We start from the raw sequence: 25335 nt of genomic DNA on the forward strand, positions 1-25335 counted from the left end.
ATAAGAACCAGTCACTTTTTGCAAAGATGTTTTCTAGTTAAATAGTGCATCTTATAGTCCACAAGCAACGGTAAGTAGGAAATGTAGGATTGGATCATGAGGGACATGAAACCCTGACCCGAACTCAAAATAAAAAAAAAATCCTAAATTAATTTAGGTTCTAGAAATGACCCATAACTTAATTCAGACCCCTATGTTAATTCAACCAGGATGTAACCTGAATTTCTTTGTTTTATCTTATGATTTTTTTGGTGTTACACTTGGTTCCTAATCTATCACAGTTGAATCACAAGCTCCAAAATTACCAGACATGTCCTGTTTAAATCTATGTGTGTGAACTGTCCAGATAGAAATACCTGTGGCTAAAATCTACTGGCTTGATCACATTTTTTCATCTGACATAAAAACCCAAAGGAACAGGCACTGCTGAGATTTGAACTCAGGATCTCCTGTTTACTAGACAGGCGCTTTAACCAACTAAGCCACAGCACCAGAGTACCAACATAGTGCAACCCTACTAAATTGGAAAATATTCAACTGCACTTTTGAAATACAGTGAGGCTAAACATTTGCGCGCATCAACGGCAATTAAAACTACATGCCCTTGTCAAAAAACAAAAGGTTAGCTGGGATTTCTGCCAAACATACAACTGTATTGATGTCCTCAGGTTGGTGATAAAGTTGAATTTTTTGGTGAGGAACGGGATCCAATGACTTCCGTGCCCTGCCGTTCACTTTCATAGGCCATAGGCCACTGCAGTTTAGTATTTGAGGGCATTGGGAAGCACAGCAGACACAGTATTAAGGTAGAAGAAGGATAACACTGTTGGGGCACCAGAATGGGGAGGATGATGAAAAAGTGATGAACTGAAGATGTCTATGTACTCTCCAGAGACTAGGCGTGGCTGAAAGAAGTCATCATGGCGGTCTGGGCCGAATGGAGAATATGAGGAACTGGAATGTGTATAATTACAGGAGACATTACTGGATGTAATAGGTACTTCATCCCAAATTTTGGCATTGGATCCTTTGAAGACAAAGTCTGAAAAGATTTGTTCGGGAAAAGTATTCCTTCACGCTCATGATAGAATCCAATCCCATTTTAAAGGAGGTCATGATGCGCACTTCTGAATGAGACCTTATATAGAATAGGACCTCTAACTTCATGAAATCAACTTCTCGCTCCAAAAAATAATGACACGTTATTCCCGTGTGTATTTAGCCTATTGCTTGGGGGAGAACAGGTTATTGGTTTTGTTTGATGATTGGAGCCACTTAGCCACCAAAACTGCTGTTTCTCATCTGTAGTTGTGGCCGAGTGGTTAAGGCGATGGACTAGAAATCCATTGGGGTTTCCCCGCGCAGGTTCAAATCCTGCGGACTATGACTGATATCTCGTTCCTTTACCTTCATGGGCTAAAGGACTGGTTTTTCCATAAACTGTTGCTATCCTATAAAGAAAGTCAGGTATTATTAAGCTCTTTTACAATGAATTCACAACATTATGACCGTCCATCTGTGTTCAAACACAACTTACAATAAGGAGAATGAATTAAAAAAATCTAAATGTGGCTGTCTGTCTAACTTTTTTGGTTTTGATTCATTAGCATATGTAAAAAGATAAAACTTTATAATGTATCTTTATTTTTCACACCTTTCAGCAACCTATATTTGCCCAGGCATGTAGGATTTCTGTAAATGTTGAAAATGCCCTATGGTCACTCCAAAAATCTCTCTAGATTGGAACAATAAAGAATTGACAGAGATGATAGAGAGGGGAAGAGGAAGGAAAGGGAACCATGTTACCATCTCACTGACTCTAGCTAGTAACCTGTGAGGCAAGTACTTAAGGAAGCAGTCAGGGGTCTGGCACTGCTAAAAGAAAAACTGACTGTGGACTATAAGAACCAGTCACTTTTTGCAAAGATGTTTTCTAGTTAAATAGTGCATCTTATAGTCCACAAGCAACGGTAAGTAGGAAATGTAGGATTGGATCATGAGGGACATGAAACCCTGACCCGAACTCAAAATAAAAAAAAAATCCTAAATTAATTTAGGTTCTAGAAATGACCCATAACTTAATTCAGACCCCTATGTTAATTCAACCAGGATGTAACCTGAATTTCTTTGTTTTATCTTATGATTTTTTTGGTGTTACACTTGGTTCCTAATCTATCACAGTTGAATCACAAGCTCCAAAATTACCAGACATGTCCTGTTTAAATCTATGTGTGTGAACTGTCCAGATAGAAATACCTGTGGCTAAAATCTACTGGCTTGATCACATTTTTTCATCTGACATAAAAACCCAAAGGAACAGGCACTGCTGAGATTTGAACTCAGGATCTCCTGTTTACTAGACAGGCGCTTTAACCAACTAAGCCACAGCACCAGAGTACCAACATAGTGCAACCCTACTAAATTGGAAAATATTCAACTGCACTTTTGAAATACAGTGAGGCTAAACATTTGCGCGCATCAACGGCAATTAAAACGACATGCCCTTGTCAAAAAACAAAAGGTTAGCTGGGATTTCTGCCACACATACAACTGTATTGATGTCCTCAGGTTGGTGATAAAGTTGAATTTTTTGGTGAGGAACGGGATCCAATGACTTCCGTGCCCTGCCGTTCACTTTCATAGGCCATAGGCCACTGCAGTTTAGTATTTGAGGGCATTGGGAAGCACAGCAGACACAGTATTAAGGTAGAAGAAGGATAACACTGTTGGGGCACCAGAATGGGGAGGATGATGAAAAAGTGATGAACTGAAGATGTCTATGTACTCTCCAGAGACTAGGCGTGGCTGAAAGAAGTCATCATGGCGGTCTGGGCCGAATGGAGAATATGAGGAACTGGAATGTGTATAATTACAGGAGACATTACTGGATGTAATAGGTACTTCATCCCAAATTTTGGCATTGGATCCTTTGAAGACAAAGTCTGAAAAGATTTGTTCGGGAAAAGTATTCCTTCACGCTCATGATAGAATCCAATCCCATTTTAAAGGAGGTCATGATGCGCACTTCTGAATGAGACCTTATATAGAATAGGACCTCTAACTTCATGAAATCAACTTCTCGCTCCAAAAAATAATGACACGTTATTCCCGTGTGTATTTAGCCTATTGCTTGGGGGAGAACAGGTTATTGGTTTTGTTTGATGATTGGAGCCACTTAGCCACCAAAACTGCTGTTTCTCATCTGTAGTTGTGGCCGAGTGGTTAAGGCGATGGACTAGAAATCCATTGGGGTTTCCCCGCGCAGGTTCAAATCCTGCGGACTATGACTGATATCTCGTTCCTTTACCTTCATGGGCTAAAGGACTGGTTTTTCCATAAACTGTTGCTATCCTATAAAGAAAGTCAGGTATTATTAAGCTCTTTTACAATGAATTCACAACATTATGACCGTCCATCTGTGTTCAAACACAACTTACAATAAGGAGAATGAATTAAAAAAATCTAAATGTGGCTGTCTGTCTAACTTTTTTGGTTTTGATTCATTAGCATATGTAAAAAGATAAAACTTTATAATGTATCTTTATTTTTCACACCTTTCAGCAACCTATATTTGCCCAGGCATGTAGGATTTCTGTAAATGTTGAAAATGCCCTATGGTCACTCCAAAAATCTCTCTAGATTGGAACAATAAAGAATTGACAGAGATGATAGAGAGGGGAAGAGGAAGGAAAGGGAACCATGTTACCATCTCACTGACTCTAGCTAGTAACCTGTGAGGCAAGTACTTAAGGAAGCAGTCAGGGGTCTGGCACTGCTAAAAGAAAAACTGACTGTGGACTATAAGAACCAGTCACTTTTTGCAAAGATGTTTTCTAGTTAAATAGTGCATCTTATAGTCCACAAGCAACGGTAAGTAGGAAATGTAGGATTGGATCATGAGGGACATGAAACCCTGACCCGAACTCAAAATAAAAAAAAAATCCTAAATTAATTTAGGTTCTAGAAATGACCCATAACTTAATTCAGACCCCTATGTTAATTCAACCAGGATGTAACCTGAATTTCTTTGTTTTATCTTATGATTTTTTTGGTGTTACACTTGGTTCCTAATCTATCACAGTTGAATCACAAGCTCCAAAATTACCAGACATGTCCTGTTTAAATCTATGTGTGTGAACTGTCCAGATAGAAATACCTGTGGCTAAAATCTACTGGCTTGATCACATTTTTTCATTTGACATAAAAACCCAAAGGAACAGGCACTGCTGAGATTTGAACTCAGGATCTCCTGTTTACTAGACAGGCGCTTTAACCAACTAAGCCACAGCACCAGAGTACCAACATAGTGCAACCCTACTAAATTGGAAAATATTCAACTGCACTTTTGAAATACAGTGAGGCTAAACATTTGCGCGCATCAACGGCAATTAAAACTACATGCCCTTGTCAAAAAACAAAAGGTTAGCTGGGATTTCTGCCAAACATACAACTGTATTGATGTCCTCAGGTTGGTGATAAAGTTGAATTTTTTGGTGAGGAACGGGATCCAATGACTTCCGTGCTCTGCCGTTTACTTTCATAGGCCATAGGCCACTGCAGTTTAGTATTTGAGGGCATTGGGAAGCACAGCAGACACAGTATTAAGGTAGAAGAAGGATAACACTGTTGGGGCACCAGAATGGGGAGGATGATGAAAAAGTGATGAACTGAAGATGTCTATGTACTCTCCAGAGACTAGGCGTGGCTGAAAGAAGTCATCATGGCGGTCTGGGCCGAATGGAGAATATGAGGAACTGGAATGTGTATAATTACAGGAGACATTACTGGATGTAATAGGTACTTCATCCCAAATTTTGGCATTGGATCCTTTGAAGACAAAGTCTGAAAAGATTTGTTCGGGAAAAGTATTCCTTCACGCTCATGATAGAATCCAATCCCATTTTAAAGGAGGTCATGATGCGCACTTCTGAATGAGACCTTATATAGAATAGGACCTCTAACTTCATGAAATCAACTTCTCGCTCCAAAAAATAATGACACGTTATTCCCGTGTGTATTTAGCCTATTGCTTGGGGGAGAACAGGTTATTGGTTTTGTTTGATGATTGGAGCCACTTAGCCACCAAAACTGCTGTTTCTCATCTGTAGTTGTGGCCGAGTGGTTAAGGCGATGGACTAGAAATCCATTGGGGTTTCCCCGCGCAGGTTCAAATCCTGCCGACTACGACTGATATCTCGTTCCTTTACCTTCATGGGCTAAAGGACTGGTTTTTCCATAAACTGTTGCTATCCTATAAAGAAAGTCAGGTATTATTAAGCTCTTTTACAATGAATTCACAACATTATGACCGTCCATCTGTGTTCAAACACAACTTACAATAAGGAGAATGAATTAAAAAAATCTAAATGTGGCTGTCTGTCTAACTTTTTTGGTTTTGATTCATTAGCATATGTAAAAAGATAAAACTTTATAATGTATCTTTATTTTTCACACCTTTCAGCAACCTATATTTGCCCAGGCATGTAGGATTTCTGTAAATGTTGAAAATGCCCTATGGTCACTCCAAAAATCTCTCTAGATTGGAACAATAAAGAATTGACAGAGATGATAGAGAGGGGAAGAGGAAGGAAAGGGAACCATGTTACCATCTCACTGACTCTAGCTAGTAACCTGTGAGGCAAGTACTTAAGGAAGCAGTCAGGGGTCTGGCACTGCTAAAAGAAAAACTGACTGTGGACTATAAGAACCAGTCACTTTTTGCAAAGATGTTTTCTAGTTAAATAGTGCATCTTATAGTCCACAAGCAACGGTAAGTAGGAAATGTAGGATTGGATCATGAGGGACATGAAACCCTGACCCGAACTCAAAATAAAAAAAAAATCCTAAATTAATTTAGGTTCTAGAAATGACCCATAACTTAATTCAGACCCCTATGTTAATTCAACCAGGATGTAACCTGAATTTCTTTGTTTTATCTTATGATTTTTTTGGTGTTACACTTGGTTCCTAATCTATCACAGTTGAATCACAAGCTCCAAAATTACCAGACATGTCCTGTTTAAATCTATGTGTGTGAACTGTCCAGATAGAAATACCTGTGGCTAAAATCTACTGGCTTGATCACATTTTTTCATCTGACATAAAAACCCAAAGGAACAGGCACTGCTGAGATTTGAACTCAGGATCTCCTGTTTACTAGACAGGCGCTTTAACCAACTAAGCCACAGCACCAGAGTACCAACATAGTGCAACCCTACTAAATTGGAAAATATTCAACTGCACTTTTGAAATACAGTGAGGCTAAACATTTGCGCGCATCAACGGCAATTAAAACGACATGCCCTTGTCAAAAAACAAAAGGTTAGCTGGGATTTCTGCCACACATACAACTGTATTGATGTCCTCAGGTTGGTGATAAAGTTGAATTTTTTGGTGAGGAACGGGATCCAATGACTTCCGTGCCCTGCCGTTCACTTTCATAGGCCATAGGCCACTGCAGTTTAGTATTTGAGGGCATTGGGAAGCACAGCAGACACAGTATTAAGGTAGAAGAAGGATAACACTGTTGGGGCACCAGAATGGGGAGGATGATGAAAAAGTGATGAACTGAAGATGTCTATGTACTCTCCAGAGACTAGGCGTGGCTGAAAGAAGTCATCATGGCGGTCTGGGCCGAATGGAGAATATGAGGAACTGGAATGTGTATAATTACAGGAGACATTACTGGATGTAATAGGTACTTCATCCCAAATTTTGGCATTGGATCCTTTGAAGACAAAGTCTGAAAAGATTTGTTCGGGAAAAGTATTCCTTCACGCTCATGATAGAATCCAATCCCATTTTAAAGGAGGTCATGATGCGCACTTCTGAATGAGACCTTATATAGAATAGGACCTCTAACTTCATGAAATCAACTTCTCGCTCCAAAAAATAATGACACGTTATTCCCGTGTGTATTTAGCCTATTGCTTGGGGGAGAACAGGTTATTGGTTTTGTTTGATGATTGGAGCCACTTAGCCACCAAAACTGCTGTTTCTCATCTGTAGTTGTGGCCGAGTGGTTAAGGCGATGGACTAGAAATCCATTGGGGTTTCCCCGCGCAGGTTCAAATCCTGCGGACTATGACTGATATCTCGTTCCTTTACCTTCATGGGCTAAAGGACTGGTTTTTCCATAAACTGTTGCTATCCTATAAAGAAAGTCAGGTATTATTAAGCTCTTTTACAATGAATTCACAACATTATGACCGTCCATCTGTGTTCAAACACAACTTACAATAAGGAGAATGAATTAAAAAAATCTAAATGTGGCTGTCTGTCTAACTTTTTTGGTTTTGATTCATTAGCATATGTAAAAAGATAAAACTTTATAATGTATCTTTATTTTTCACACCTTTCAGCAACCTATATTTGCCCAGGCATGTAGGATTTCTGTAAATGTTGAAAATGCCCTATGGTCACTCCAAAAATCTCTCTAGATTGGAACAATAAAGAATTGACAGAGATGATAGAGAGGGGAAGAGGAAGGAAAGGGAACCATGTTACCATCTCACTGACTCTAGCTAGTAACCTGTGAGGCAAGTACTTAAGGAAGCAGTCAGGGGTCTGGCACTGCTAAAAGAAAAACTGACTGTGGACTATAAGAACCAGTCACTTTTTGCAAAGATGTTTTCTAGTTAAATAGTGCATCTTATAGTCCACAAGCAACGGTAAGTAGGAAATGTAGGATTGGATCATGAGGGACATGAAACCCTGACCCGAACTCAAAATAAAAAAAAAATCCTAAATTAATTTAGGTTCTAGAAATGACCCATAACTTAATTCAGACCCCTATGTTAATTCAACCAGGATGTAACCTGAATTTCTTTGTTTTATCTTATGATTTTTTTGGTGTTACACTTGGTTCCTAATCTATCACAGTTGAATCACAAGCTCCAAAATTACCAGACATGTCCTGTTTAAATCTATGTGTGTGAACTGTCCAGATAGAAATACCTGTGGCTAAAATCTACTGGCTTGATCACATTTTTTCATCTGACATAAAAACCCAAAGGAACAGGCACTGCTGAGATTTGAACTCAGGATCTCCTGTTTACTAGACAGGCGCTTTAACCAACTAAGCCACAGCACCAGAGTACCAACATAGTGCAACCCTACTAAATTGGAAAATATTCAACTGCACTTTTGAAATACAGTGAGGCTAAACATTTGCGCGCATCAACGGCAATTAAAACGACATGCCCTTGTCAAAAAACAAAAGGTTAGCTGGGATTTCTGCCACACATACAACTGTATTGATGTCCTCAGGTTGGTGATAAAGTTGAATTTTTTGGTGAGGAACGGGATCCAATGACTTCCGTGCTCTGCCGTTCACTTTCATAGGCCATAGGCCACTGCAGTTTAGTATTTGAGGGCATTGGGAAGCACAGCAGACACAGTATTAAGGTAGAAGAAGGATAACACTGTTGGGGCACCAGAATGGGGAGGATGATGAAAAAGTGATGAACTGAAGATGTCTATGTACTCTCCAGAGACTAGGCGTGGCTGAAAGAAGTCATCATGGCGGTCTGGGCCGAATGGAGAATATGAGGAACTGGAATGTGTATAATTACAGGAGACATTACTGGATGTAATAGGTACTTCATCCCAAATTTTGGCATTGGATCCTTTGAAGACAAAGTCTGAAAAGATTTGTTCGGGAAAAGTATTCCTTCACGCTCATGATAGAATCCAATCCCATTTTAAAGGAGGTCATGATGCGCACTTCTGAATGAGACCTTATATAGAATAGGACCTCTAACTTCATGAAATCAACTTCTCGCTCCAAAAAATAATGACACGTTATTCCCGTGTGTATTTAGCCTATTGCTTGGGGGAGAACAGGTTATTGGTTTTGTTTGATGATTGGAGCCACTTAGCCACCAAAACTGCTGTTTCTCATCTGTAGTCGTGGCCGAGTGGTTAAGGCGATGGACTAGAAATCCATTGGGGTTTCCCCGCGCAGATTCAAATCCTGCCGACTATGACTGATATCTCGTTCCTTTACCTTCATGGGCTAAAGGACTGGTTTTTCCATAAACTGTTGCTATCCTATAAAGAAAGTCAGGTATTATTAAGCTCTTTTACAATGAATTCACAACATTATGACCGTCCATCTGTGTTCAAACACAACTTACAATAAGGAGAATGAATTAAAAAAATCTAAATGTGGCTGTCTGTCTAACTTTTTTGGTTTTGATTCATTAGCATATGTAAAAAGATAAAACTTTATAATGTATCTTTATTTTTCACACCTTTCAGCAACCTATATTTGCCCAGGCATGTAGGATTTCTGTAAATGTTGAAAATGCCCTATGGTCACTCCAAAAATCTCTCTAGATTGGAACAATAAAGAATTGACAGAGATGATAGAGAGGGGAAGAGGAAGGAAAGGGAACCATGTTACCATCTCACTGACTCTAGCTAGTAACCTGTGAGGCAAGTACTTAAGGAAGCAGTCAGGGGTCTGGCACTGCTAAAAGAAAAACTGACTGTGGACTATAAGAACCAGTCACTTTTTGCAAAGATGTTTTCTAGTTAAATAGTGCATCTTATAGTCCACAAGCAACGGTAAGTAGGAAATGTAGGATTGGATCATGAGGGACATGAAACCCTGACCCGAACTCAAAATAAAAAAAAAATCCTAAATTAATTTAGGTTCTAGAAATGACCCATAACTTAATTCAGACCCCTATGTTAATTCAACCAGGATGTAACCTGAATTTCTTTGTTTTATCTTATGATTTTTTTGGTGTTACACTTGGTTCCTAATCTATCACAGTTGAATCACAAGCTCCAAAATTACCAGACATGTCCTGTTTAAATCTATGTGTGTGAACTGTCCAGATAGAAATACCTGTGGCTAAAATCTACTGGCTTGATCACATTTTTTCATCTGACATAAAAACCCAAAGGAACAGGCACTGCTGAGATTTGAACTCAGGATCTCCTGTTTACTAGACAGGCGCTTTAACCAACTAAGCCACAGCACCAGAGTACCAACGTAGTGCAACCCTACTAAATTGGAAAATATTCAACTGCACTTTTGAAATACAGTGGGGCTAAACATTTGCGCGCATCAACGGCAATTAAAACTACATGCCCTTGTCAAAAAACAAAAGGTTAGCTGGGATTTCTGCCACACATACAACTGTATTGATGTCCTCAGGTTGGTGATAAAGTTGAATTTTTTGGTGAGGAACGGGATCCAATGACTTCCGTGCCCTGCCGTTCACTTTCATAGGCCATAGGCCACTGCAGTTTAGTATTTGAGGGCATTGGGAAGCACAGCAGACACAGTATTAAGGTAGAAGAAGGATAACACTGTTGGGGCACCAGAATGGGGAGGATGATGAAAAAGTGATGAACTGAAGATGTCTATGTACTCTCCAGAGACTAGGCGTGGCTGAAAGAAGTCATCATGGCGGTCTGGGCCGAATGGAGAATATGAGGAACTGGAATGTGTATAATTACAGGAGACATTACTGGATGTAATAGGTACTTCATCCCAAATTTTGGCATTGGATCCTTTGAAGACAAAGTCTGAAAAGATTTGTTCGGGAAAAGTATTCCTTCACGCTCATGATAGAATCCAATCCCATTTTAAAGGAGGTCATGATGCGCACTTCTGAATGAGACCTTATATAGAATAGGACCTCTAACTTCATGAAATCAACTTCTCGCTCCAAAAAATAATGACACGTTATTCCCGTGTGTATTTAGCCTATTGCTTGGGGGAGAACAGGTTATTGGTTTTGTTTGATGATTGGAGCCACTTAGCCACCAAAACTGCTGTTTCTCATCTGTAGTTGTGGCCGAGTGGTTAAGGCGATGGACTAGAAATCCATTGGGGTTTCCCCGCGCAGGTTCAAATCCTGCCGACTACGACTGATATCTCGTTCCTTTACCTTCATGGGCTAAAGGACTGGTTTTTCCATAAACTGTTGCTATCCTATAAAGAAAGTCAGGTATTATTAAGCTCTTTTACAATGAATTCACAACATTATGACCGTCCATCTGTGTTCAAACACAACTTACAATAAGGAGAATGAATTAAAAAAATCTAAATGTGGCTGTCTGTCTAACTTTTTTGGTTTTGATTCATTAGCATATGTAAAAAGATAAAACTTTATAATGTATCTTTATTTTTCACACCTTTCAGCAACCTATATTTGCCCAGGCATGTAGGATTTCTGTAAATGTTGAAAATGCCCTATGGTCACTCCAAAAATCTCTCTAGATTGGAACAATAAAGAATTGACAGAGATGATAGAGAGGGGAAGAGGAAGGAAAGGGAACCATGTTACCATCTCACTGACTCTAGCTAGTAACCTGTGAGGCAAGTACTTAAGGAAGCAGTCAGGGGTCTGGCACTGCTAAAAGAAAAACTGACTGTGGACTATAAGAACCAGTCACTTTTTGCAAAGATGTTTTCTAGTTAAATAGTGCATCTTATAGTCCACAAGCAACGGTAAGTAGGAAATGTAGGATTGGATCATGAGGGACATGAAACCCTGACCCGAACTCAAAATAAAAAAAAAGTCCGAAATTAATTTAGGTTCTAGAAATGACCCATAACTTAATTCAGACCCCTATGTTAATTCAACCAGGATGTAACTTGAATTTCTTTGTTTTATCTTATGATTTTTTTGGTGTTACACTTGGTTCCTAATCTATCACAGTTGAATCACAAGCTCCAAAATTACCAGACATGTCCTGTTTAAATCTATGTGTGTGAACTGTCCAGATAGAAATACCTGTGGCTAAAATCTACTGGCTTGATCACATTTTTTCATCTGACATAAAAACCCAAAGGAACAGGCACTGCTGAGATTTGAACTCAGGATCTCCTGTTTACTAGACAGGCGCTTTAACCAACTAAGCCACAGCACCAGAGTACCAACATAGTGCAACCCTACTAAATTGGAAAATATTCAACTGCACTTTTGAAATACAGTGGGGCTAAACATTTGCGCGCATCAACGGCAATTAAAACGACATGCCCTTGTCAAAAAACAAAAGGTTAGCTGGGATTTCTGCCACACATACAACTGTATTGATGTCCTCAGGTTGGTGATAAAGTTGAATTTTTTGGTGAGGAACGGGATCCAATGACTTCCGTGCCCTGCCGTTCACTTTCATAGGCCATAGGCCACTGCAGTTTAGTATTTGAGGGCATTGGGAAGCACAGCAGACACAGTATTAAGGTAGAAGAAGGATAACACTGTTGGGGCACCAGAATGGGGAGGATGATGAAAAAGTGATGAACTGAAGATGTCTATGTACTCTCCAGAGACTAGGCGTGGCTGAAAGAAGTCATCATGGCGGTCTGGGCCGAATGGAGAATATGAGGAACTGGAATGTGTATAATTACAGGAGACATTACTGGATGTAATAGGTACTTCATCCCAAATTTTGGCATTGGATCCTTTGAAGACAAAGTCTGAAAAGATTTGTTCGGGAAAAGTATTCCTTCACGCTCATGATAGAATCCAATCCCATTTTAAAGGAGGTCATGATGCGCACTTCTGAATGAGACCTTATATAGAATAGGACCTCTAACTTCATGAAATCAACTTCTCGCTCCAAAAAATAATGACACGTTATTCCCGTGTGTATTTAGCCTATTGCTTGGGGGAGAACAGGTTATTGGTTTTGTTTGATGATTGGAGCCACTTAGCCACCAAAACTGCTGTTTCTCATCTGTAGTCGTGGCCGAGTGGTTAAGGCGATGGACTAGAAATCCATTGGGGTTTCCCCGCGCAGGTTCAAATCCTGCCGACTACGACTGATATCTCGTTCCTTTACCTTCATGGGCTAAAGGACTGGTTTTTCCATAAACTGTTGCTATCCTATAAAGAAAGTCAGGTATTATTAAGCTCTTTTACAATGAATTCACAACATTATGACCGTCCATCTGTGTTCAAACACAACTTACAATAAGGAGAATGAATTAAAAAAATCTAAATGTGGCTGTCTGTCTAACTTTTTTGGTTTTGATTCATTAGCATATGTAAAAAGATAAAACTTTATAATGTATCTTTATTTTTCACACCTTTCAGCAACCTATATTTGCCCAGGCATGTAGGATTTCTGTAAATGTTGAAAATGCCCTATGGTCACTCCAAAAATCTCTCTAGATTGGAACAATAAAGAATTGACAGAGATGATAGAGAGGGGAAGAGGAAGGAAAGGGAACCATGTTACCATCTCACTGACTCTAGCTAGTAACCTGTGAGGCAAGTACTTAAGGAAGCAGTCAGGGGTCTGGCACTGCTAAAAGAAAAACTGACTGTGGACTATAAGAACCAGTCACTTTTTGCAAAGATGTTTTCTAGTTAAATAGTGCATCTTATAGTCCACAAGCAACGGTAAGTAGGAAATGTAGGATTGGATCATGAGGGACATGAAACCCTGACCCGAACTCAAAATAAAAAAAAAATCCTAAATTAATTTAGGTTCTAGAAATGACCCATAACTTAATTCAGACCCCTATGTTAATTCAACCAGGATGTAACTTGAATTTCTTTGTTTTATCTTATGATTTTTTTGGTGTTACACTTGGTTCCTAATCTATCACAGTTGAATCACAAGCTCCAAAATTACCAGACATGTCCTGTTTAAATCTATGTGTGTGAACTGTCCAGATAGAAATACCTGTGGCTAAAATCTACTGGCTTGATCACATTTTTTCATGTGACATAAAAACCCAAAGGAACAGGCACTGCTGAGATTTGAACTCAGGATCTCCTGTTTACTAGACAGGCGCTTTAACCAACTAAGCCACAGCACCAGAGTACCAACATAGTGCAACCCTACTAAATTGGAAAATATTCAACTGCACTTTTGAAATACAGTGGGGCTAAACATTTGCGCGCATCAACGGCAATTAAAACGACATGCCCTTGTCAAAAAACAAAAGGTTAGGGGGGCGGAGCCTGGCCGTTGGTGTGGATGGCTGTGTGAGAGACCAGCTCCTCCACGTCCCAGCATCTTTAACCTTTTAAAAAGCGGTGACCTGTGAAATAATGGTCAAATACGGGCGAGACAGAGGGCTAGAACCCCCAGACACACCAAAATCGCATAAAGGGCAGCAAGATATGCAGAAATTTCTCAAAAAGAGAAGCTTACACTCACCGGGAGCAAATGCTAAGATGGCCGCGGCGCGCGAAGCGCGCGAAGCTGAAGTAGAAGCCGAAGACTCAGAGGCAGATAGTGACAGATGCGGTGCGACTGCCGAGCGGGATCCGGCGCCTGTGTCTAAATCATTCCTTACCAAGGTACTCGGCCAAGCATTGGACAAGGCGCTGAGACCGGTGCTCACGGAGCTAGCAGACATAAAAGCGGAGATCTCCCAGATTGGCTATAGGGTCGAGGCCCTGGAACACACGGCCCAAGACCTGAAATCGCACGCCGCAGGAGTGGCAGACTGCTTGAACGGTCACACAGCTGAGCTCAACAGAGCATTTTCATTACTGGAGGATCAGGAGAACCGCAGCAGAAGGCGCAATGTTAGAATAAAAGGCCTACCTGAATCCTGGGCTGCGGAATCACTCCGCAAAGTTGCAATGGAGATCTTTGAAGATTTATTAGGCCCGGACTCTGCTGACTCTATTATCATTGAGCGGATACACAGGGCTTTAAGACCCCAACCGAAGCCGAACGAGAGGCCAAGAGATGTAGTTTGCGGCCTATTGTCGTTTGTAGACACAGCGCGTGTTATGGAGGCGGCGCGCACGAGAAGCCGTATTGTTTATGATGGCGCAGATATTGCACTCTATCAAGATATCGCTCCATCAACGCTCGCGAAGAGGCGAATATTAAAGCCCCTACTAGATGCGTTAAGGGCGCATAAGATACCGTATACATGGATGTATCCCTTTGGACTATCAGTGCTCAAAAACGGGAAACGCATCGCTATACATGTTCCAGAGGATCTAGAAGGTGCATGGGAACGCATCGGTATTCAGCCCATGGATATCCCCTCATGGCTGCCTGTGTCCTGTCCAGCAGCACTCCCGACCCTGCTACAAACGGAACCCTGGAAAAAAATCCAGAGGCACAAGACCCCCAAGGCACCCAAACTCCAGATAGAAACTACAGACCCTCCGACATGAAGACGTCTAAGGCTGCGATACGGTGCAGTATTATTGAGGACCTAAGAGGGACATGTTAGGAATGCTATCACTAGAACAGTCCTTACTAGTAATCATAGTCGACACTTTGGGACGCTTTGGTCATCCTTCCCTCACATTTCTGGGGTAGAAGATGAGTCGGCATATATCTTAAGGACTCAGTGTCACCTCTAGATAATCCTCCGACGTTCACTATGCCATGTTTGCGGTTTATATTTTTTTCAGTTGTCTGCTTTTAAGCTGCATTATTTGTTCTATTTATGTTCTCAATACTAAGGCACCCATCTGTAAGTTAAAGTAATATTTTAGATGACATCAGTCGCAGATGGGTTACCATCACCTCACTACGAGATTAGGTGTGTGATAATACGCTGATGTTAAAGGGGTACCCAGTGCCTTAACACATGTGGAGTCATATAGGAGATTCTTGAGCGTTTTGCTAATAGAGTTCTTCTATGTGAGGACACGTTCGAGTTTATACCACCATACACAGTGTTTAACAATGTTTTCAATAATGGGTTTAATATACTTCATCTAGAACCTGGAGCCTGTCCTTCCATGGGATTGCATCTGAGACTCCCGGGTACAGACGTATTCTAGTATAACACAATCATTTACCTTTTTGTCTTATTTAATGTTAAAGGTATGTTGTTCTTAATTAACACTTCCTGGCCCAGAAGATGGTGAAATGTTTGCCATACGTGCCATCAAGGCTTATGTATAAATATATATACACAGGTCACCAGAAAGAAAGTTCTGAAGCTGGTTACTAAGATGTCTGGACGATGCGACCAGGCTTAAAGTTTTTCTTGTTTACCCCCCCCCTGCTGTCCACATACATTGAGGATTTCTCCCTATGTGACAGCATATATTTACTAGCTCCAAACCTAGTAATTGATCAACTTTTTTATTTTTCTATATCTTTCTTGATCTCTTATTCTGTCCTCTCCCCCCCCCCACCCTACCCTTTATCTTCTCTAACCTCCCCCTATTGTATCTCACCAACCTTGACTTGTCCAGTAGACGACTGTCTGGTGGGCATATTACTAGAAACTCTTAACTAAGAGACTAGGGTTATAGCTTATTTAGAATGACTGATATAGTAGTCTCCACATTTAACGTAAAAGGCCTTAATACGCCTCAGAAAAGGGGACAGGTTCTGCTTGCCCTCAAAAAACTTGGCTCACAGATTGTGTTCCTCCAGGAGACTCACCTCCGTCAGAAGAAAATGCCAAGACTACCGAAACGTCCATTTACACACTGGTTTCATAGTACACAACCAATATCAGCTTCTAAAGGTGTTGCCATAGCAATACACCAATCAGTGCCATTCAACCTTCTAAAGCAACATACAGATGCGGAAGGAAGGCTCCTGCTAGTCAAGGGCTTAATAGCAAACAGCAAATTTACATTAGCAAATTTTTACTTCCCTAACAAATCACCAGTTCGCTGGCTCCTACAGGCTCTAGACACCCTCAAACTGTTCGCGGAAGGTCAAATAATCCTAGGCGCAGACTTAAATCTAGTGCTAGATCCATTGGTGGACTCATCCTCAACTAAGTCCCATATATCACAAAAACTCCTTAGCAAGCTCCACAAGAAGCTTCATGAACTACAGCTAATAGATGTATGGCGTAGCCTCAAACCCTCAGTCAAGGATTTTTCCTTCTACTCTAGTCCACATGGGACATACCAGAGGTTAGATTACATTTTGACTTCTGCATCTTTTCTCTCCAACTGTAGGTCAGCTGAAATTGGAACTATCACGGTGTCGGATCATGCACCATGCACAGTGACCTTCTCCCTGGCCTCCCTACCGAACAGAGAATGGAGCTGGAAACTGAACGAATCTTTACTACTCAATCAATCTCACTTGGATCAGGTTAGGACCCAATTGTTGGAGTATTTTGCGATCAATTCACCAGCACACAGCTCACAGACCATGATATGGGAGGCCCATAAGGCATTTGTTAGGGGGTGTTTTATTTCACTGGGTTCCAGAGTTAAGAAGGAGAGACAGAAGGAAGTAGACACACTTTTGGAGAAGATAGCAAAAGTAGAAAAGATACACAAAGCTTCACTAAAAACAGAACACCAAAAAGCTTTGACAGAGCTTAGGTTACAACTTCGTGACCTTCTCAATCAAAGGATTATGAGACAGATGCTGAATTTTCAGCATAGAGTATACGCGCATGGTGATAAAGGAGGGAAGTTGATGTCTTCTCTACTAAAGAAAGCTAAAAATATAAAATATATTACAGCTATAAAAAAACTAAATGGTAATTTGACACAGGAAACACCAGAGATAGCCAGGGCCTTCAGAGAATTCTATTCAGCCCTATATAATCTCCGCGGGGGTGGCACACCTGCTGGAGACTTACATAGAGAACAAAATATTAAGGAGTTCCTGAGCTCCCTGCATCTACCGAACATAACAAAGGAAGACTCTACATATCTTACTAGTCCAATAACGGCAGAAGAAGTGACAAACACTCTTAAAAGTTTCCCACCAGGAAAGAGCCCAGGACCAGATGGTCTGTCCTTGATATATTATAAAAAATTTCAAGACATCTTGATCCCTAGATTTACAGAAGTCTGTAACGCTCTGCTACAGGGTAACTCCTTGCCTAGACAGACGCTAGAATCCCATGTCACCTTGATCCCTAAAGAAGGGAAGGACCCCCAGAACTGTGGCAGTTATCGTCCAATTTCCCTCCTGAACCTGGACTTGAAACTATGGGCCAAAATCTTGGCTTGCAGAATGAGTAAGCTTTTGCCAAATCTGATAGGATCAGAACAGTCAGGATTCGTCCAGGGGCGGGAGGGGAAGGATAATACTCACAGAATATTTCATGCCATACACATAGCACATAAAAAAGGGTTCCCCCTAGCCTTACTAAGCATCGACGCCGAAAAGGCGTTCGACAGGGTCAACTGGATGTTCATGAAAATGACTCTGCAGAGGTTCGCCTTTCCGGATGCATTTATACAGGCGATTCTAACTCTCTACAGAAATCCCTATGCCAGACTAAAAGTAAATGGAACTTTATCGCCGGCCTCCAATATCACCAATGGAACTAGGCAGGGCTGTCCCCTGTCTCCCTCATTGTTCATATTAGTAGTGGAAACACTTTTACAGTTAGTCAGACAGTCAACAGATATCTCGGGAGTCAAATACGGTCAGAGAGAACTAAAATGCACTGCCTTTGCGGATGACCTATTGTTCCTAGTAAAAGACCCTGAAAAAGGACTAAGCCCCTTGATAGAGAAAATAGATACTTATAGCTCGCTGTCAGATTTTAAAGTTAACCACTCCAAATCTGAGCTCCTAAACATATCCCTCCCGAGAACCAAATAAATGGCCCTGAGGAATCAGCTTCCTTTCCAGTGGACTAAGGGCCCGATTAAATACTTAGGGATACATATTCCCAAAGACACCAAAGACTTATATTTACATAACTTTACCCCCTCTTAAAAGAAATACGGGATCTGCTGCAAACTTACAACCTACCTTATCTCTCCTGGATGGGTAGGAAAAACATTTTAAAAGCCTATGTAATGCCCAAAATTTTATACGTCATGCAGTTAGTTCCAATATGGCTTCCCAAATCCTTTCTCTCAAGCATAAGAAGTATGTTTTCTAAATTCCTATGGAATGGTAGGAAACCTCGGATCTCTCATAGAATCCTGACTAGAAATAAGGAACAAGGGGGTCTAGGACTACCAGATGTTGCTAGCTATTATAAAGCAATACAGCTCAATAGATGGCTGGAACTAGTAGACCCTAAAAGACAACCAGATGTTCAGGCTATATGCAGACAGAGTGCGGGCCAAAGTTTCCAGAAACATTTATGGCTACCAGATCAACACACAAAAAGAGATATAGATGTAGACCCCATGCTCATAAGATTAGGAGAGGTCTGGAGAGAAATTAGCAAAATCCTAGCACCTAATCCATCTCCACTGATGCCGGTAAGCCTCATTCCGGAACTCCTTAATAAAAACAGCAGAGACAAACCGCAGTTATGGTCTTATTTTACATCTATTAAGTTTAGTGAGGTCGTGCCTGAGCTGGAATCTTCCATCCTCAAATTGCTTCCAAGCGAGATAGTAGACTCATCAGGATTTTTTCTCATGAAGTCCCATATTAGAGCTGTGTGCGGGGAATTGAAAGAGCAGTACCCACTGCAAAGGTCCATGACTGATTTTGAGAAATTGACGTGCTCACCAATCACAGTCGCAAGAAAGGTTGCAAAGCTTTATCCTTTGGTGGGAGGCCTGGGAGAACCACTGAAACCCCTATATCTTAGAAAATGGGAAAAGGAATTGAACAGAACTCTAAGTGATGCAGAGGTCAAAAGAGTACTAGCAAACTCACATGGATTTTCAATCTGTACACGCTTAAAAGAAAACCACTTCAAATTGCTAACAAGGTGGTATAGAACACCTGACTTCCTTTTCAAGAGAGGATTGTCTGATACAAGGGAGTGTTGGAGATGTGGAGAGGGAGTAGGCACATTATCACATATATGGTGAGAATGTCCCAGAATTAAAGATTATTGGGGAAAAGTAGAAGCAACAATACAGAAACTCAAAACCCCAAGTTTCAAACTCAAGTTAGAAATGATAGTTTTATCTCTCCCCGCATCGGATTATGCGCCATCAAAAAAGAACCTAGTTTCGCATCTCCTAGCAGCAGCCAAGATGTTAATTCCTCTACATTGGTTAGATATAGACCGTCCCTCCATACTTGAATGGAAAGCGAAGGTCAACCAAATCTGTAAATTTGAGGAGATGACAGGGTGGATAAATAGGACTCATGATAGGTTTCTGAAGGTGTGGAGCCCTTGGAGATCTCTGGCGGAGGTGCCTCCGGACGGAAACAGTACTAGTAGAAGTAATGCCAATAGCTGAAGAAATAATGTATGTCAAGGCTCCCTTCCATACTCCTCTCCCCCCCCCTCCCCCCCCCCCCCCCCCCCCTTCTGTTTATATCTTAATTCTCTGTGGATCCCTTGATCCTCTCTCTGTCTATTTCAAATGGTCTCTATTTGACGTCTACTTATGTTCCCTTGCATGATTTTAATGTAGAGTCTAGGGAATGAAATCAGACAAGCGCAAAATTAAAACATACGCTATTTCCCTTACTAAATGGGAAAGTCTAAGTATTCGATAAAATGAGAACCCATATCTGCTCATAAGTAAGGCATTAAAATGGATATTATGTGGTTTCTTATGTGACTTTCTATGACCATGAAATGCATATTTTGTTACTGTATTCTTTTTAAAAAATTGAAAATAAAGAATTTATAAAAAAAACAAAAAAAAACAAAAGGTTAGCTGGGATTTCTGCCACACATACAACTGTATTGATGTCCTCAGGTTGGTGATAAAGTTGAATTTTTTGGTGAGGAACGGGATCCAATGACTTCCGTGCCCTGCCGTTCACTTTCATAGGCCATAGGCCACTGCAGTTTAGTATTTGAGGGCATTGGGAAGCACAGCAGACACAGTATTAAGGTAGAAGAAGGATAACACTGTTGGGGCACCAGAATGGGGAGGATGATGAAAAAGTGATGAACTGAAGATGTTTATGTACTCTCCAGAGACTAGGCGTGGCTGAAAGAAGTCATCATGGCGGTCTGGGCCGAATGGAGAATATGAGGAACTGGAATGTGTATAATTACAGGAGACATTACTGGATGTAATAGGTACTTCATCCCAAATTTTGGCATTGGATCCTTTGAAGACAAAGTCTGAAAAGATTTGTTCGGTAAAAGTATTCCTTCACGCTCATGATAGAATCCAATCCCATTTTAAAGGAGGTCATGATGCGCACTTCTGAATGAGACCTTATATAGAATAGGACCTCTAACTTCATGTTGCTATCCTATAAAGAAAGTCAGGTATTAAGCTCTTTTACAATGAATTCACAACATTATGACCGTCCATCTGTGTTCAAACACAACTTACAATAAGGAGAATGAATTAAAAAAATCTAAATGTGGCTGTCTGTCTAACTTTTTTGGTTTTGATTCATTAGCATATGTAAAAAGATAAAACTTTATAATGTATCTTTATTTTTCACACCTTTCAGCAACCTATATTTGCCCAGGCATGTAGAATTTCTGTAAATGTTGAAAATGCCCTATGGTCACTCCAAAAATCTCTCTAGATTGGAACAATAAAGAATTGACAGAGATGATAGAGAGGGGAAGAGGAAGGAAAGGGAACCATGTTACCATCTCAATGACTCTAACTAGTAACCTGTGAGGCAAGTACTTAAGGAAGCAGTCAGGGGTCTGGCACTGCTAAAAGAAAAACTGACTGTGCACTATAAGAACCAGTCACTTTTTGCAAAGATGTTTTATAGTTAAATAGTGCATCTTATAGTCCACAAGCAACGGTAAGTAGGAAATGTAGGATTGGATCATGAGGGACATGAAACCCTGACCCGAACTCAAAATAAAAAAAAAATCCTAAATTAATTTAGGTTCTAGAAATGACCCATAACTTAATTCAGACCCCTATGTTAATTCAACCAGGATGTAACCTGAATTTATTTGTTTTATCTTATGATTTTTTTGGTGTTACACTTGGTTCCTAATCTATCACAGTTGAATCACAAGCTCCAAAATTACCAGACATGTCCTGTTTAAATCTATGTGTGCGAACTGTCCAGATAGAAATACCTGTGGCTAAAATCTACTGGCTTGATCACATTTTTTCATGTGACATAAAAACCCAAAGGAACAGGCACTGCTGAGATTTGAACTCATGATCTCTTGTTTACTAGACAGGCGCTTTAACCAACTAAACCACAGCACCAGAGTACCAACATAGTGCAACCCTACGAAATTGGAAAATATTCAACTGCACTTTTGAAATACAGTAAGTCTAAACATTTGCGCGCATCAACGGCAATTAAAACGACATGCTCTTGTCAAAAAACAAAAGGTTAGCTGGGATTTCTGCCACACATACAACTGTATTGATGTCCTCAGGTTGGTGATAAAGTTGAATTTTTTGGTGAGGAACGGGATCCAATGACTTCCGTGCCCTGCCGTTCACTTTCATATGCCATAGGCCACTGCAGTTTAGTATTTGAGGGCATTGGGAAGCACAGCAGACACAGTATTAAGGTAGAAGAAGGATAACACTGTTGGGGCACCAGAATAGGGAGGATGATGAAAAAGTGATGAACTGAAGATGTCTATGTACTCTCCAGAGACTAGGCGTGGCTGAAAGAAGTCATCATGGCGGTCTGGGCCGAATGGAGAATATGAGGAACTGGAATGTGTATAATTACAGGAGACATTACTGGATGTAATAGGTACTTGTTGAGGAACGGTTGAGACGTGTGCATATATATCCATGCATGCCTGCAAACACGTGCGGGCATGTATGGTATATATATGCATACATTAACCACCGCATCATGGGGTGATGCCCATGGTGATCCCCAGGGGCTCATGGTGGCCCCTGTGGGAAATATGTGGTCCCTGGAAGCTGTGCCCCCTTATATTAGTATATATATGTGCCCCCTTATATATGTCCCCTGTATGTGATGCCCCAGATATATGCGAGGGTGTGTGTATATATAGATATGTGTGTATGTATTTGCACACGTGTCTATGTATATACACTTATGTCAGCATGACAGTATGTATGTGGGCTTATTGCTGCCCATTCATACCCCCGGTTCAAGCATCTGTGGATATATATATGCATATATGCAATTCCAACTGTTATCTACAGAGTTGTTATAGCCTGTAGGATAACAGCTGATTAGCATCTAGTCCCCTTTTGTTCAGGCCCAAAGCAATCAGACGCTTTGGCACCGTTTGTGAGGGGACCTTCTAACCAGAGACATCAAGAAGCTGAGAACCTGTTTTTCCACACCTCTGCACATGGCTAAAACTCCATGCCCCTACTCCCAGCATTTTTGGGACTAGGGGAGGGGGGGGAGGACTCTGGGGATTGTAGGCAGGCATACGTCACAGTGACACTATGATGTCACATGCCTGAGGAAGGAGGAGGGGGTTGCTTTTGGGCTATAAAACCCCGAACCGGCCAGAGGTGCGGGCTCTTGCAACCAGACTAGATTCAGAGATGCAGGGGAGAGAGCAGCTTCATGATGACCACCTGGATAAGGCCTAAGTATACCTGTGTAGCCCCTACCTACCCCTCACATATCACCCCTGGTCCTGTAACCCCTTACCCTTGCCATGTTACTGGACACCCTGATCCCCCAAACCCTTGCTCCACCGTGTAACCCTTTCCCTACCCTGATTAACCCCTGGTGGTAACCCCTGCTCTAACCCTGCCACACACCCCCCCCCCTTCCCACTGTACACTTGCAGGATATTCACCCTTGCATTGCTGTACAGTTCTGATATTATCCCCATTGTTAACCCTTTGTGTTTGTGGTCGGTTTACACCCCTGTGAGGCCACCATTAACCCTCGTCGTACCCGTAGGGACAGTGAATAGTCAGGTGGGGTGGGTTACTGATATTTGTGTGTATGATGTATTATTGTAATGTATAGATAGTATGTGGGGTGGAATTTGGGATTGTGTAGTGTAGTTAGGCTTGTATTGTGTTTATTGTAGTACTGTTTCTGTATTGCGGTGTGTACGTCTATATGTATATATATTCATATCCATTGATCCATGAATATATATAGATATAACGTATTGCTAGACTGATATAATTGTATTGTGTAATAAATATTCCTTATTGTTCATAATGCAGTGTATGGTGTTTTTAGTAGTCGCCGCCGTAGTATAGTGATAGTAAGGCGCTTTCAGCTAGCGTAGTGATTAGTGTAAAGCATAGCAAAGGTATTGTTGTTATTATATAAAGGCCTAAATGGGCGGAGTTATCACTAGATGGCTCCTCCCATTTATGAATGTTAATTATCGATATTTGCATAAATATTGGTGATTAATATTCCCCCTTTACATTGGCGAGCCAGGCCCACTGCGTGGATTTTGCGCTTATTTTTGGTCTTAAGGTTGAGGGTCGCTAGTACTGTGAATTAGCGGGCAGGAGAGACGCGGTCAGCGGAGTGTCTGAGCGTCTAGGACCCGATAATTCGTACAGGAGAAGCGATACTTCCCTTAGAGTACCAGAAATAAAACAAAATCTTTTGCAGAGAATCTATAATTGTTCTGTGAATTAATACTTTTGTATTTGCTTTACACGGTCACCGTTGCTGGGGTAAGAAGACACGGAAAAGTACAGCACCAACAAGCATCGCTCAAGTGATTGCAAGGGAGAAGAGCACACGTCACTAAAGGAGATCCATCTTCGTGGAAGCGGCGTACAAGTCAGGCTGGTCGGGAAGAGGCGATCCGGGAAAATGGACTTCTTCCAAGCAGCTGCGAGATACGGCGCCAAGGAGAAGATGGACACTCATCAAACGGTGAGTATGGACTTCCCCACACTGCAACACTTGAGCAAACACAGCACATTTAACCCCATCCTCCCCACGACATACAAGTCAGCAGAAATGCTGTGGTCCGATTTGTTAGCACAGGCTTGTAGTTACGACAAGCTTTGTGTTAACAAACGGACGGTTTTGAACAAGGCCACCAAACGGCTTCGGATGCTGGCCAAACTCGTTCATACGTTTGAGGCTAGCATCTGTAAGCCAAAGGAAGTGGCGCTGGTGTCTCAGTCAACGGAGACAATTCCTCCGGCCATTCACTGCCAATGCTGTGCTAGTAATTCGGACCAGGTTTCGGCATTGCGGGCACAGCTGGCAGAGAATGTGCAGTCTACTGTTGACCGAGATGCGCAGGTGGCTGGGATAGAGTCACAGTTGGTAGAGCTGCAGAGGCAGAAGGAGGAAATTGGGGCTAAGTTGACTCAGTCTTATACTGAAGTCAATGCCTTCAAGGAGCGGACTGCCTCTACTGACGTGACGGTAGCCAAATTGAAGGCTCAGGTTGCTGTAAGGTCCCAGCTAATGTCTGGCATGCAACAGGTTATCACCAAGTTGGTGCCGGCCCTTTCTTTTTCCGTAAAGCCAGGGTCGGAATCTCCCAAAACGTTGCCCTGTGCAGGGCCACAAGGGGGGAGAGTAGTCTGTGACCGGTCAAATCATCAGGTCAAGCCGGTCCAGACTAACAGAGATTTTTCCCTGACTTTAGGAAAAAGAACTGTGTTGAAGAGTGCGTCCCTGAGGATGGAACAA

General features: G+C 41.3%; 15 non-coding genes across 15 annotated transcripts; 7 read left to right on the forward strand and 8 right to left on the reverse strand.

Annotated features, from left to right (window-relative positions):
- Positions 1–418: 418 nt before the first annotated feature.
- TRNAT-AGU lies at positions 419–492 on the reverse strand. The gene has a single exon. It is a non-coding gene; the product is annotated as a tRNA-Thr (tRNA).
- Positions 493–1304: 812 nt separating this feature from the next.
- On the forward strand, positions 1305–1386 carry TRNAS-AGA. The gene has a single exon. It is a non-coding gene; the product is annotated as a tRNA-Ser (tRNA).
- A 932-nt stretch (positions 1387–2318) lies between these two features.
- Positions 2319–2392, reverse strand: TRNAT-AGU. The gene has a single exon. It is a non-coding gene; the product is annotated as a tRNA-Thr (tRNA).
- An 812-nt stretch (positions 2393–3204) lies between these two features.
- On the forward strand, positions 3205–3286 carry TRNAS-AGA. Its single transcript has one exon. It is a non-coding gene; the product is annotated as a tRNA-Ser (tRNA).
- A 932-nt stretch (positions 3287–4218) lies between these two features.
- Positions 4219–4292, reverse strand: TRNAT-AGU. The gene has a single exon. It is a non-coding gene; the product is annotated as a tRNA-Thr (tRNA).
- An 812-nt stretch (positions 4293–5104) lies between these two features.
- On the forward strand, positions 5105–5186 carry TRNAS-AGA. Its single transcript has one exon. It is a non-coding gene; the product is annotated as a tRNA-Ser (tRNA).
- A 932-nt stretch (positions 5187–6118) lies between these two features.
- TRNAT-AGU lies at positions 6119–6192 on the reverse strand. Its single transcript has one exon. It is a non-coding gene; the product is annotated as a tRNA-Thr (tRNA).
- Positions 6193–7004: 812 nt separating this feature from the next.
- On the forward strand, positions 7005–7086 carry TRNAS-AGA. The gene has a single exon. It is a non-coding gene; the product is annotated as a tRNA-Ser (tRNA).
- Positions 7087–8018: 932 nt separating this feature from the next.
- Positions 8019–8092, reverse strand: TRNAT-AGU. Its single transcript has one exon. It is a non-coding gene; the product is annotated as a tRNA-Thr (tRNA).
- Positions 8093–8904: 812 nt separating this feature from the next.
- TRNAS-AGA lies at positions 8905–8986 on the forward strand. The gene has a single exon. It is a non-coding gene; the product is annotated as a tRNA-Ser (tRNA).
- Positions 8987–9918: 932 nt separating this feature from the next.
- On the reverse strand, positions 9919–9992 carry TRNAT-AGU. The gene has a single exon. It is a non-coding gene; the product is annotated as a tRNA-Thr (tRNA).
- An 812-nt stretch (positions 9993–10804) lies between these two features.
- Positions 10805–10886, forward strand: TRNAS-AGA. The gene has a single exon. It is a non-coding gene; the product is annotated as a tRNA-Ser (tRNA).
- Positions 10887–11818: 932 nt separating this feature from the next.
- Positions 11819–11892, reverse strand: TRNAT-AGU. The gene has a single exon. It is a non-coding gene; the product is annotated as a tRNA-Thr (tRNA).
- Positions 11893–12704: 812 nt separating this feature from the next.
- On the forward strand, positions 12705–12786 carry TRNAS-AGA. Its single transcript has one exon. It is a non-coding gene; the product is annotated as a tRNA-Ser (tRNA).
- A 932-nt stretch (positions 12787–13718) lies between these two features.
- Positions 13719–13792, reverse strand: TRNAT-AGU. The gene has a single exon. It is a non-coding gene; the product is annotated as a tRNA-Thr (tRNA).
- Positions 13793–25335: the final 11543 nt, after the last annotated feature.

This window comes from Bufo bufo, chromosome 1 (genome assembly GCF_905171765.1).
Source record: "Bufo bufo chromosome 1, aBufBuf1.1, whole genome shotgun sequence".
NCBI lineage: Eukaryota > Metazoa > Chordata > Amphibia > Anura > Bufonidae > Bufo > Bufo bufo.